The sequence below is a fragment of the Kogia breviceps genome, chromosome 17, assembly GCF_026419965.1.
Source record: "Kogia breviceps isolate mKogBre1 chromosome 17, mKogBre1 haplotype 1, whole genome shotgun sequence".
Classification (NCBI taxonomy): domain Eukaryota; kingdom Metazoa; phylum Chordata; class Mammalia; order Artiodactyla; family Physeteridae; genus Kogia; species Kogia breviceps.
This window is the reverse complement of record NC_081326.1, coordinates 31401602-31415124: the sequence shown is the minus strand read 5'-3', so window position 1 is coordinate 31415124 and position 13523 is coordinate 31401602.

The following is a 13523-nucleotide window of genomic DNA, read 5'->3' as shown; positions in this document are numbered from 1 at the left end:
ACAAACCCTCGAATCAGACTTCCTCCTAAGAGATTTCTGTCTATAGCCATAGGGAATCTAGGTCACCATGTAGTAGATTGTCATAATATTTAAGATCTTTTTTGTAAGAAAAGATTCATTAGGAAAGTGATTTACTGAATGGCCGTGAGGGCTCCGTTATATGAATTACTGCTTCAGTGAGCTGACCAATTGCGTCCTTACTCCTCAGAGGCAGCTTACTTGCTGAAATCTGATCTACTGACTGTATTAAATCCTGGTGTGGAGTGTGTACCCAACAAAAGCAGAATTACCTCAATTTCAAAGATGAGCTTAGTGGGACTTCGACAATTTAAGAGATAGATTTTTCTACTGAGGTTCAATAAATAAAAACATATTGAATTTCAAGGTGTCCTTGAAATGTATATTCCTTGTAATTTTGTGGGGAAATTATTTTCTTTAATTTAAAAATGTAGAAGATATATATATATATAATACATTTTAAATGAAAAAGCAGAAAACAAAATGATTTCAGAAATTCATTCTTTCTACAGCTTTGAAGGGTTTAAGTTGTTATCAGAGAAAAATGAAAACTTTCTGTGTTTCAGAGGAGAAAATGATCCATCAAGAGCTATAAAAGTGAAATGTAAATTAATTTTTCTTTAGAAAAAAATAACATGAAATATACCATGAAATTTATCTTTATTTGTGTGGTTTTTGCTTTGTTTTGTTGTTTACTTTGAGCAAGACACAAAATCACCATTAATTAATTACAATAACTGGTAAGAAATTTTATAGGAAGTAGAAAATATTTCTGTCAGATTGAGGTCTCTCTCAGGTCAAATTTTTAATGCTTTCTAGTTGTGTTACTTTATACAAGTTAGTTAACTCTGTAAGTTTCTAAAAATTTTCCCCAGTTTTATTGAAATATAATTGCCATATGACATTGTATTAATTTAAGGTCTACAACATAATAATTCGATATATGTATTTTTTATAAAATGATTATCACAATATGTTAACACCCATCATCTCACATAATTGCACATTGCAAAAAATATAATGTAGGATACCATCCTATAGAATCTTTCGATGACTAAATTATATTTCACTCTATATGTAAAGGGATCAGCAGAGTACATACCATATAGCAAGTGCTCAACAATTGTTAACTGCAATCTTTTTTTCTATCTCAGTTCTCTTTCAGCCGATGAAAGTACAAGTCAATAGAAAGAAGGAGAAATTGGAGGAGATAATATCAGAGGAAAAGATAAAATGTAATTTTAATCAAAAGTGGTCTTTAAAAATGCAGAAAACAACAGGAAAATATGATTTATTTTTATATAAACATAATATTGGTGTTTTTCAAAGCTTTAAAGAAAAGAAAGTTATTTCATTTAATAATACAGCACCCAAAAATCACAAGGGGAGCTAAGCATTCCCAAAAATGAGTATTAAAAGCATTTCAATTTCAACTTAAATAACGGAAGCATAACATCTCCTGAAACCTTTTTTTTCTTAATTTCCAACAGAGTAAACTCCAAATTTTTCATTTTGAAAAATATAACATCTGATTTTATAGGGAAAGCTTTCCTACTTTCATTGAACATAATCTACATAACAGCCTTTTAGGATACCATTGTTAAATCATTTAAAGCTATGTTTTGTTTTCATAACTCTAAAAATAAATAATGGTATTGTCTTTTAGAATTTTCCTACCCTGCCACCATCTGAGTAACAGATACAGTTATAATTGTAAACATTGTTCCATTACTGAAGAGTTACTATTTGATCTTGGCAAAAGTCACTTCATCATTTTTTTTTTTTTCTGTGTTAACTTCCTAGCATCATTTTGGGATTTCACAATGCCTTTGGCTTTAGAATTGGGATTTTTTGATGTTACCAAATAGCAGTTTATATTCTCAGAAAACTGGAATGGGAATATCCTGTAGGAAGAATAACAATGGAATATGATGAAAATTGCTAAGCCAGGAAAGTTCAGAATAATCAGCCTTCTCTCCCTACCCTCAATCCCCCATTTTGCCAATAAGGACTGATGTGTTTTAAACAATAAAGATAGGCAAGTCTTCCACGAGCCATGAATATTTGAAAATTGTTTCTGCAATCTGAGCAGCTGAGCCTTTGCCTGGCCTTCGTAGGGTGAGAGTCACTTGCTCCTAAACTTATGATGCCAAATTCATTCTTCTTTTAACCTATGTTAGCACAAACAGAAAAATTGAGACTGTAAATGTCTGAACCACTGCCTTCTCTCATTTAGCTTGGCCACAGTTGATGGGTAGTAGATAAGATTAATCTAGCACTTCATCATGGTTATAATTGCTCATCATGTAGTAAGTGGTGCTCTGGATACCCTGAGTCTGTGTAGTGACCTAATAGACTAAATTACAAATGATTACTCTACACGAGACATTTATGGGCTGGTATATTATTTCTACTTCAAAGAGCTACTCTTGACTTACTTACATCATGATTTTCACAGTGGGGAAAGAGCAACCAAATATCTTGAGCTAATGGAAGCAAGGGGCATGTGTGTGTGTGTGTGTGTGTGTGTGTGTGTGTGTGTGTGTGTGTGTGTACTCTCTGATCTGAGTTTTATTTCCTCTAATATTCTTTGAAACTATTATGTCATATTATTCTTCTAGTTAAGCAAGTACTGCTGGAATGGGAGAACAGCTATATTTTAAAAGAAACGTTATTAAGTCTTTTATAATAATCTTTTCATTGGGTCATATTCAAAAATCACATAGGAGAGACCCCTAAAATGTCATACTATGTGGCAGTGCATCAATTAGGGTCATGGCGCTCAGTCAACAAGATTCTCAGCTGGAATTTTGAAGATAATTTAACGGTATGTGTGCATAGGTGTAGGTGGAACTAAGAGTACCAACAGGTAGTGGAGTGCCCAGAGACTCAGAACCTATTAACACCCTATTATCTAAGGGGCAAAGAGAACATGATGTCACTAAAGCCCAACGAGAGTTGGACCCCAGGGAGGAGAATCTCTTGATAATAACAACCACTGCCAGAAACCCAAAGTTGAGAAGAGGGAGCAGGAAAATAAAGCCGGTGATCTCTCTTTGCTCCCACTCCTGGATGCCCATCTCATGCCCTCCATTGGCAGGTCCAATCAGAAGCCTTCAAAGTGCTCAGGTTATATAGTTGGTAAGAGTCAAATTCCTGGGGCAAAGAGCAAGGCAGAGAAGGGAAGACAGATCAAGGAGGGTTGTTACAAAATGTGGAATAATCGCATAACTCCTCAGTGCTGGCAGGCCATAGCATTTCCTTTTGGTCCTGCTCAACATTTTGAACCACTTGGGTAAAGAAATAATGCAAGAATATAAGCCCTGTGAAAAATAAAAAGCAGAACTCTGTGATGAATCAACAAGTCTAGATGCAAATTATCTTGACATTCAGAAAACAATACAATGAAATTAAACAGGAAAATTAGATAAGTTCTCTAATTAGGAAAATTTTTTCAAGAGGATAGGGAGACATAGGAAAAGTGATTGATGGGAGTTCATGGTCTAAAAGACATCAGTTTCAATAGATTATGCCTCATGATTGCTTACAAAATGAATGTAATCTGAGGTTTCACTTTTAGATGCTACAGGGCATCTCTAGATGCTTATCACACATATCCCTCAAACCCAGTTTACCAAAGCCTGATCCTGTTACATTTCCATTCTTTCCAATACTGTTTGGACTCCTGTGTTCTCCAGGAGCCTTGGAACTATCTTTGGTTTCTCCTTTACATCCTGCATTTAATTCATCAATAAATCATTCTATCTCAAAACATGGCTCAGATACCCTATTTCCTTTCCATTGTCCCTTCCTTTCTCATGCCCTGCTGTTTCCAGTCTCTAGATTCCTATCACAGCCTCTTTATTATCCTGACTTCAGATCATTTTTTCTGCAGCTGTCAGAGTTGCCATCAAATAAACAAATGGGCATTGTCAGTCCTTAATTAGAAAAATTATCTGTTCTTATTGTGGTATATAAGATTAAGGGTGGACTCCTTATTTAGTTATACGAAACTTATCCCAGCCTCATTTCACTATAGAATTTCTCTCCCACCACACCTTTGCTCTAGCCACAAAGAACAGCTACTCTGCAAAAACCTCAAGCTCTTGTGTTTTTGTACTTATTCTCTTCATCTGAAGTGTTTCTTTCCTCTGTAGTTCTCACCCCAACAAACTTCTATGCATCTTTCGAGACATTTCCCAAACATCTACCTCTGATTTCCTTTCAGAAACAGTTCTCACAGCTCTTCGCTCTAACCTCTGCAATAACACTTACCAAGGTGTTTTAAAGTTTGTGAGCACTTTTCCATCACTTAATTCTAATTCAGCTTTACTGCCCTAGCACTCAATAAAATAATTGCCACATGAAAGATAACTAAATATTTGTTGAATTTTCATGCATTAATTAAGTAATGAAGGTATATTGTTTAGAGTACAGGAGATGATGATCTCACTACACTTAACATTGGTCAGGTTACATATAGAGTATTTTGTTTGATTTGACCATTTTATTTTAAAAGAGATATACAGCCAAACTAGATTAAAATCAGAAGAGGACAGATGATCTAGAAGCTATATTTTATACAGTCTTTCAATTGTTATTTATCTGAAATAGGAACAAGATCATTTATTCTGTAGCCACCTCATATTCCTAAGCATATAAAAGTATCAAGACAAAAATAATCCTTATGCTATGAAATTGAAACCATAGAGAGAATGCATGCAAAGTGTTTACATGCCTGACATAGTAAATATTCAATAACTGTAGTTGTTTTTATTATTGGGATTTAATTAGTAGGCTATAACACATATTAAAATAGTATGCTTTTTGCTTACAATGTTATCTTTACCAATTTACAAAATAGGAGTCTGCATAAGATACACATACCAATGCATATTATTAACTTTTGTTTAAGAACAGTACTTTTTTCTCAAATAAATATGGAGCAGAACAGTTCTAATGTTATCCTATTCCTCTTCTTTTTAGGTTGGATTGCTCTTAAACCACCCCAGATATTATGGCTTACCTCTGTCTTGATAAAACTTCTTTTAATTGCAAGCTACAGAAATAATATACTCAGCATAGCTAATACAGTAAGTGGAATGCATTGGGGGAAAAGGGACACCAGGGCTTTGCCTGAAATGTGAGGTCAGGCAGCACATCCAGGTTTCATAGGAAATCTGCTCTCCATAACACTGTGGTCATTTCTTATTGTATTTCTGATTGCATCAGTTGATTGTTTTCAGACTCCAAGATGGCTTTAGTTACTTCTCATGGCACATGATGGAAAATGACTCCCACACCCATGGAGTTGGATTGCTTCCCAGCCCAGTGTGCCAGGTAACAGACTGGGTTCTCCAGGCTCCAATGGCATATTCCTAGGAATGAAGATTTATTGGCTTTGTTTGAGTCAGTTGTCTCTCCATGACCAATCTGCTATGGCCAATAAGAGAGAGAAAAACACTCTATAGACACCCATTCCTGTCACTGTAATTTTCATTGAAACATGTGTAGGGTAGCCAGACATCTCAAATCTGTCTGCTCCACAATGCAATTGCTCATGATCCCCAAGGCAGGAAACTATAATCTGATTTTTTTTTTTAAATTTCATGCTTAAGGCATTCTTTCTCAGATCTAAATTAAATACTTTCTGTTATTGTTTAATAAGTTAATTCTTTTTTCTGTTTATAGTGCACATAAAATTGCCTGGTTATGTTAAGTCTGCATAATAATCTTTCAAATATGATTACTAGTTTTGTTTCAGCAAGAGACTCTGAAAAATTATCTCCATTTACATTTCCAAATGTTTAAAGATCATGATTGTAGAAGTGCACTAATTTGACTGTCTTAAGTACCTCTCTGGAGATCCAGGGGACAGGGATGTCATTTATTGATATCTGGGAAGGGAGTGGCACTCTGAGAAAATTGTCTCTCCATGTGGAGGAGGCCATAAGTTTTACCCAGATGGAGTCTAGCTCAGCTGCCAAGAAATGTAAAAGATAAACAGAATAGAATTTTAAACAGGAAGAACAGTGATCCTATTTATGGTGATAATTGGAGCTGATGTTGTGTGAAAGAATAGAAATGCTGATAGTGTGGGGCAGAGGGATAAAGTGATGATTTAGATACAAAGTACACTGGAGTGATATACAGTCAGGAATCCAGGAAGGACTGACACATAAGACATACAGGCCTTATGTAAACATAGAAATTGTCTTAATATTCTGGCAATAAGAGCTTAAGACAGTTCCATCAGAAAAGTCATATTTGCTGAGAAAAATTAATGCAAGACTTACAGTAGTGAAAAACTGTAGGAAGCAAGAATAGATTCTCCTGGTGCAAAGAGCAGTGGGAGAACCAGCTTGAGGTGAAGGAGGTATCTGCAAGGTCCAGAAAGGATGGCATGAAAACAATGATATACTCATGGACGAGAGAAAAACATTTTTTCATTCATAATCTTCCAGGAAACTGTGTATTCCAAGAGGGCAGAATTTGCAGACAGAGTACAAGCAGCAAGAACTGCTGCATGGGGGAATCCTGGGACTGTTCCAGAAACCTTGTTAGTGGTTGGACAAGGTAAGGGCAGGAAATCCCAGGATTGATGTCAGAGTTCTAATTAGACCTAGCTTTGTCCAAGCTAAGACAGATTCATAGACTTCCATGAGTCAGCCAAAGATAGAGGAGGGGAAGTCAGTTAGTACTAGACTAGCTCGAGACTTTGCAGTGGTAGCAATCAGATATTTCCAGGCTATTCTAGATAAAACTTCATGAACTTAAATGTTACTAGATATCTTTGTACCTCAGTGTTCTCTTCTGTAAAACTGGGACAGTAATAATCCCTAACTCATAATGTTATTAGAACGAAGTGTTATGTAAATTATACATAGTAAGCAGAATGCATATATACGGGGCAAATAAGAGATAAAATTTTAAAGCAGTTGTAATAAGTATGAGAGAGAAAATCCAAACCCCAAATTTCTTTGAAATTGTAACTTTTTTCTCCATACATCTATCCCATTTACCTAGTACTTAGATGGGACAAAACAGACATGGGAATCTCAGAAATGATCTCTAAAGAAATAAGCTCTCTCAGACGTATTTAATGGGAAGAAAATTAGTAGAAACTTTTGAAGGGCAATTTTATAATATTCTTCAAAATTTTAAACGCATATATATTTTTGATTGAGAAATTTAACATTTAAAATATAATATAGCTAATTTACAACAAGGCAAATATAATATATAAGCATTTTCATTGTAGAATTGTTCTGCAATAAAAAATATGAAAATCATTTTTGCCCCAATAGTAATCAATTCAAAATTGGTTAAATAAGTTGCAGTACATCCATAAAATTAAATTCATTGTAAAAATTAAAATGAATCATGTAAACTTCTAATTCTGACCAAAACAGAGTAACAGGAACTAGATTTATTCTCCCACCTGAAACTACCAAAAAACAGATAAATATGTGAAACAATGGTTTGTAAGATATTATGCATCAGGCAGTGAATAATAGTGATCCCTGAGAGAAGGAAACAAATTAGATGAACCCTACTATTACTTCAGATTACTGCCATAAGAGAGTGTCCAGGTCAAATCCAGGGAGGGGAAACCCAGCAAAGCCTGATGGACTATTTGTGTTAAGGAGATATTGCTGAAAGTTTGGGAAGATCAAGACAGTGAGAGTTCACAAGACAAAGTACTGGCAAAAAGAGAGATGTATAGAGAGTTCTCCAAAATTTCTTCAAATATTCAGCTGAGTAATCCTCATCACATGCATGTGAGGAAATGGTCAGTGCCTATACCAAGAAAGAAACATATGAGAAACTATCAAAGCAACAACATGTTTGTATAGGACTAGGAATAGTGCCTTTTTCCACCAGCCAGAATGGAAAACCTCAAGATTCACAGGGCACTGGGTAGAGGACACAGAAGCATCTCCTGGGAAGTGTGGAATCATTAACCCTAGACTTAGCAATTGAATTTCTACAGATGAAGACTACAATATCTGAGAATTTTTTTAAAAAGAAATTACCAAAAGAGATTAAATTCAGATTAGACAATACAGAAGAAAAAAAAGTTATCTTGGAAACATAGCAATAGAAACTATCCAAAATGAAATATAGAGAGAAAAGTAAATAGATCATGAGTGAGCTGTGGAACAGCTTCAAGCAGCCTGACGTATGAGTCCCTGAGAGAAAGGAAAGGGCAGAAATTTGTGAAAAATAATGGCTAAAAATATTCCCAATTTGACGAAAAGTATAAACACACAGATCCAAGAAGCTCAATGAACTCCAAGTGTTAAAAATGAAAAGCATGAAGGAAACTATACCACAGAATAACATAATGAAATTGCTCAAAATCAGCAGGAAGGGGAACTTTTGAATGGGGTGTTGACCAAGATAGAGACAGAAGAGTCTCCTGAGCTCTCCTTCTCTCACACATGCACAAAATATATAGCTATATAGGGAGAAATTATCTCTGAAAGAGATCTAGAAACTAGCTGAGTGACTCCTATATATCAGACGAATAAGAAAATACCTTCATCAAAACAGATAGGACAGACTGACATATTCTCTTGCCATAAACCTTACCCCTGGCACAGTGCCATAAAATTGGGAGGAAATTCCCAACTTCCAGCTCCTCCCTAAAAAGTAGAGTTTGGACTCCACCTATAGTGCCCCATGTTTAAAACAATCACTGGAGGAATGAACTTCTAAAACATCTAGCCCTGAAAGCCAACAGGGCTTGTGTCTATGAGTTCCACAAGGCTATAGCAAACAAAGAAGCAATTCCTAATGGATTGTGAGCACTCAATATGTCTATTGCCCCAGGTCTCAGCACAGAGGAAACAGGTAAAATCACACATCCCCCAGTCTTTCCATAAAAAAGTTTAGCTGCATAGTTCAAAAAGTTCTGCCTGAGGGCCAGGCTCTAATTTAGCTGGCACTAGGGGCCTTCTCCTTCCAGCCTGCTCCAAGTTGCCAGTATCTCTCTGGCAGAAACTTGTACACATGAGTACACCACCGCTTTTATGGCTGCTGCCCAAGGGACAGATCCCTAGTTTACCTGGCTCTGATAGCCAACAGACCTTCCATTCACAAGTCCCATAGACTGTGAATAGCAAACAAAAAAGCAATTCTTAACTGGCTATCCCACCAGAGCTCAGCGCAGAAGTAGCAAGAAAAAACAAGCATCTTTCAGTCTTTCTGTAAAGATGTTTATCTACATATTTTAAAAGCTTCTTCCTGAGAGCCAGGCTTCTAATTTAGCAGGCATCTAGGGTCTGGCTGCAATCGTCCCCAGAGATGGAGGATGTCAGTGGACACTTTTCCCACCTTCTCCCACCAGCTCACTCTAATAATAAAACCAAATCAACAGTATCTCCCTGAAAGAAGTTTGTACACATTTCTGGTGCCCCAGGTTTTGTGGCTGCTAACTTAGAGATGGGCCTTTGGATCACCTAATACTAATAGCCAATGGGACTTGCATTCACAGGACTGTAGCAAACAAACCATTCCTAATGGCTGAAGGATGAAAAATGTTGCCTGCCATATCAGTAAATAAAGGATGTTTCAGCCATCATGTCAGTAGCCACAGCAGCCACCCCCAACTATGCAACCTGAAAGGATTCAGGATGGAATAAAGCTGGCCCTAGATAGTTAAGGTGCATATCAAAGGAATGATGTCAATGAACCCAGACTCTTGCATCTTCTCATGCAAAGAAAAGTGCTAAATTCATTAACTTGAAATGTCTAGTTTTCTTTAATTAATAGGAAACTTTTGACGTTCCATCTACGTGGGTTTTGTTGAAAAATACTTATACATATCCTGGCTCCTCCCTTTCCTCTTTGGAGCAGTCCTTCAGAGCTATCTGAGAGGCTGTCTTCCAGGCTTACATTCTCAGTTTTAAAACAAACAAAACATAATGCTCAACTTTTTTAAAAATTAATTTTTATTGGAGTATAGTTGCTTTACAATGTTGTATTAGCTTCTACTGCACAGCAAAATGAATCAGCCATACATATAAATATATCCCTTCCCTTTTGGATTTCCCTCCTATTTAGGTTACCACAGTGCATTAGGTAGAGTTTCCTGCTATAGAGCATGTTCCCATCAGCTGTCTATTTTATACATAGTATCAATAGTGTATATGTGTCAATCCCAATCTCCCAATTCCTCCCACCCCACCCCTTTTCCCTTTGGTATCCATACATTTATTCTCTACATCTATGTCTCTGTTTCTGCTTTGCAGATAAAGTCATCTATAACATTTTTCTAGATTCCACATATGTGCATTAATATATGATATTTGTTTTTCTTTTTCTGACTTACTTCACTCTGTATGACAGTCTCTAGGTCCATCCATGTCTCTGCAAATGACCCAATTTCTTTCCTTTGTATGGCTAAGTCATATTCCATTGTATATATGTACCACATCTTCTTTATCCATTCCTCTGTTGATGGACACTTAAGTTGCTTCCATATCCTGGCTATTGTAAATAGTGCTGCTGTGAACATTGAGGTGCATGTGTCTTTTTGAATTATGGTTTTCTTTGGGAATATGCCCAGTAGTGGGATTGCTGGATTTTAGGTTGTGCAATGTTTTTCAGTCAACAGAGCTATGCAACCAGGCCCAACAGAGAGGGAGCAGGTAAAAATGTCCTTCTCCTAGTTTCTATATAGGAGGGGCTTAACTACATACTTTCTCAGCCACTGCCTAAGGAGTGCTTCTAATCAGCCTGCATCTAAGTGTGGAGTGCAGTCCTTCCCTTTGGGACACTGATGGGTCTTGGCACACCCTCAAATACGGGGAGCAACTAAGAACAAAGAAGGAGTCTTGGATAACCATAAAAGTTTGAGATACAACTAAGAGCTTAGGCTGGGCTCCAACCAGGATCATCTCCTACATGAGACCACTTTGCTAAGAGTGGAGAAATTCACAGAAACCAACACGGACTCAAGGAAAATGATGAAACAGAGGAATATGTTTCAAACAATAGAACAAGGTAAATCTCCAGAAACAGATCTTAATGAAACATAGATAAAAACTTGAATTTAAGACCTGAAACCATAAACTCCTAAAAAAAAAACCATAGGGTGTAAGCTCCTTGATAGTGGTCTTGGCAATATATATATATACTTTTTAATTTGACACCAAAAGCAAAAGCAACAAAAGCAAAAATAAACAAGTAAGACTACATCAGACTAAAAAGCTTCTGCTTAGCAAAGAAAACCATCAACCAAATGAAAAGGCAATCTGTGGAATGGGAGAAGATATTTACAAACTACATATCTGATAAGAAGTTAATATCCAAAATATGCAAGGAACTCATACAACCAATACAAAAACAATTAAAATATTGGTAAATGATCTGATTAGATATTTTTTCTGAAAAAAATACAAATAAATGGCCAATAGGTACATGAAGAGGTTCTACTAATCATCAGGAAAATGTAAATGGAAAGCACAATGAGACAGAACCCCAGGATACCTGTTAGGATGGTTGTCCTCAAAAGGATAAGAGATAGTACATGCTCAGAGGATATGGAGAAAGGGAAATCCTTGTACACTGCTGAAAAGAATGTAAACTGGTACAGCTATTATGGAAAACAGCATGAACATTCCTCAAGAAATTAAAAATAGAACTACCATATGATCCAGCAATCCCACTTCTTGGGCAAGTATCTGGAGAAAACAATAATTCAGAATGATACATGCACCTCAGTGTTCATTACAGCACAATTTACAATAGCCAAGACATGGAAGCAAGCTAAATGCCCATCAACAGATGAATGGATAAAGAAGATGTGGTACAAATATACAATGGAATATTACTCACCCATAAAAAAGGAATGAATTAAAGCCATTGGCAGCAACATGGATGGACCTAAAGATTATCATACCAAGTGAAGTAGTCAGAAAGAGAAAGACAGATATCATATGATATCACTTACATGTGGAATCTAAAATATGATGCAAATGAACATATTTATGAAACAAAAACATACATGAACTACCAGCTATCTCACTTCTGGGTATATAACCAAGGGAAATGAAATCATTTCCTCAAAGAGATATCTGTATTCCCAAGAGCATAGCAGTATTATTCACAATAACCAAGGTATGGAAATAATCTAAGTGTTGTTCAATGAATAAATGGATAACAAAAATATGATACATATATATCTCCAATGGAATATTATTTAGCCATAAAAAGAAGGAAATCCTGCCTTTTGTGACAACTTGGATGACAACTGGGCATTATGCTAAGTGAAATGTCAGACAGAGAAAACCATTTCTCTCACTTATATATGAAATCTATGTGGCCTTGGGTTTGGTGATGAGTTTTTAGATACAACACCAAAAGCACAATACATGAAAGAAAAAATTGATAAGTTGAACTTTATTAAAATTTAAAAATTCTGCTTTGCAAAAGACACTAAGAGAATGAAGAAACAAGCCATAGACTGGGGGAAAATACATATTTTGCAAACATATATCTGACAGAGGACATGTATCAAAATATACAAAGAATACTTAAAACTCAACAATAAGAAAACAAGCAACCCAATTGAAAACTGGGCAAAAGATCTGAGCAGACACTTCACCAAAGAAGAAATACAGATGGCAAATAAGTATGTGAAAAAATGGTCACTACCATATGTCATTAGGGATTGCAAATTAAAGAAACAGTGAGACACCACTACACACATATTAGAATGGTCAAAATAAAAATTTAAAAACCTGATAATAACCAAATATTGGTGAGGAAATGGAGAGACAGAAACACGCATTTACTGTTGTTAGGAATGCAAAATGGTACAATCACTTTGGTTGCTTTATGATTTCTTATAAAGCTAAACATACTACAGAATCCAGCAGTTGTACTTCTAGGTATTTACCCAAAAGAATTGAAAACATGTCCACACAAAAACCTGCACATGAATGTGTATAGCAGCTTTATTCATAATTCCCCAAATTAGAAGCAACCAAGCCAAATGGATAAACAAATGGTGGCATATCCATACAGTGAAATGATAAAAGGACATGAACTATCAAGCCATGAAAATATGTGGAGGAAACTTAAATGCATATTACTAGGCAGAAGAATCCAGTAGAAAAGGTTGCATACTATATGATTCCAGCTACATGACACTTTAAGAGGTGAAATTATAGAGACAGTGCAAAAATCAGTGGTTGCCATGAATTTGGGGGGATGGAAGAGAGATGAATGAGTGAAGCACAGAGGATTTTTAGGGAATGGAAACTACTCTGTATAAAATTGTAATGGTGGATACATGTCATCATGCATTTCTCAAAAATTCTTAGAGTTGTAAAATGTAGAGTGAACCTTAGTGTAAATTATGGCTTATAGTTAATATAAATAATGTATCAAGATAAATTCTTTAATTTTAATAAATAAATATGGGGTGAGGAGTAAATATATGGAACTCTATGTACCATCTGCTCAAATATTCTGTAAGTCTAAAACAGTGTTTT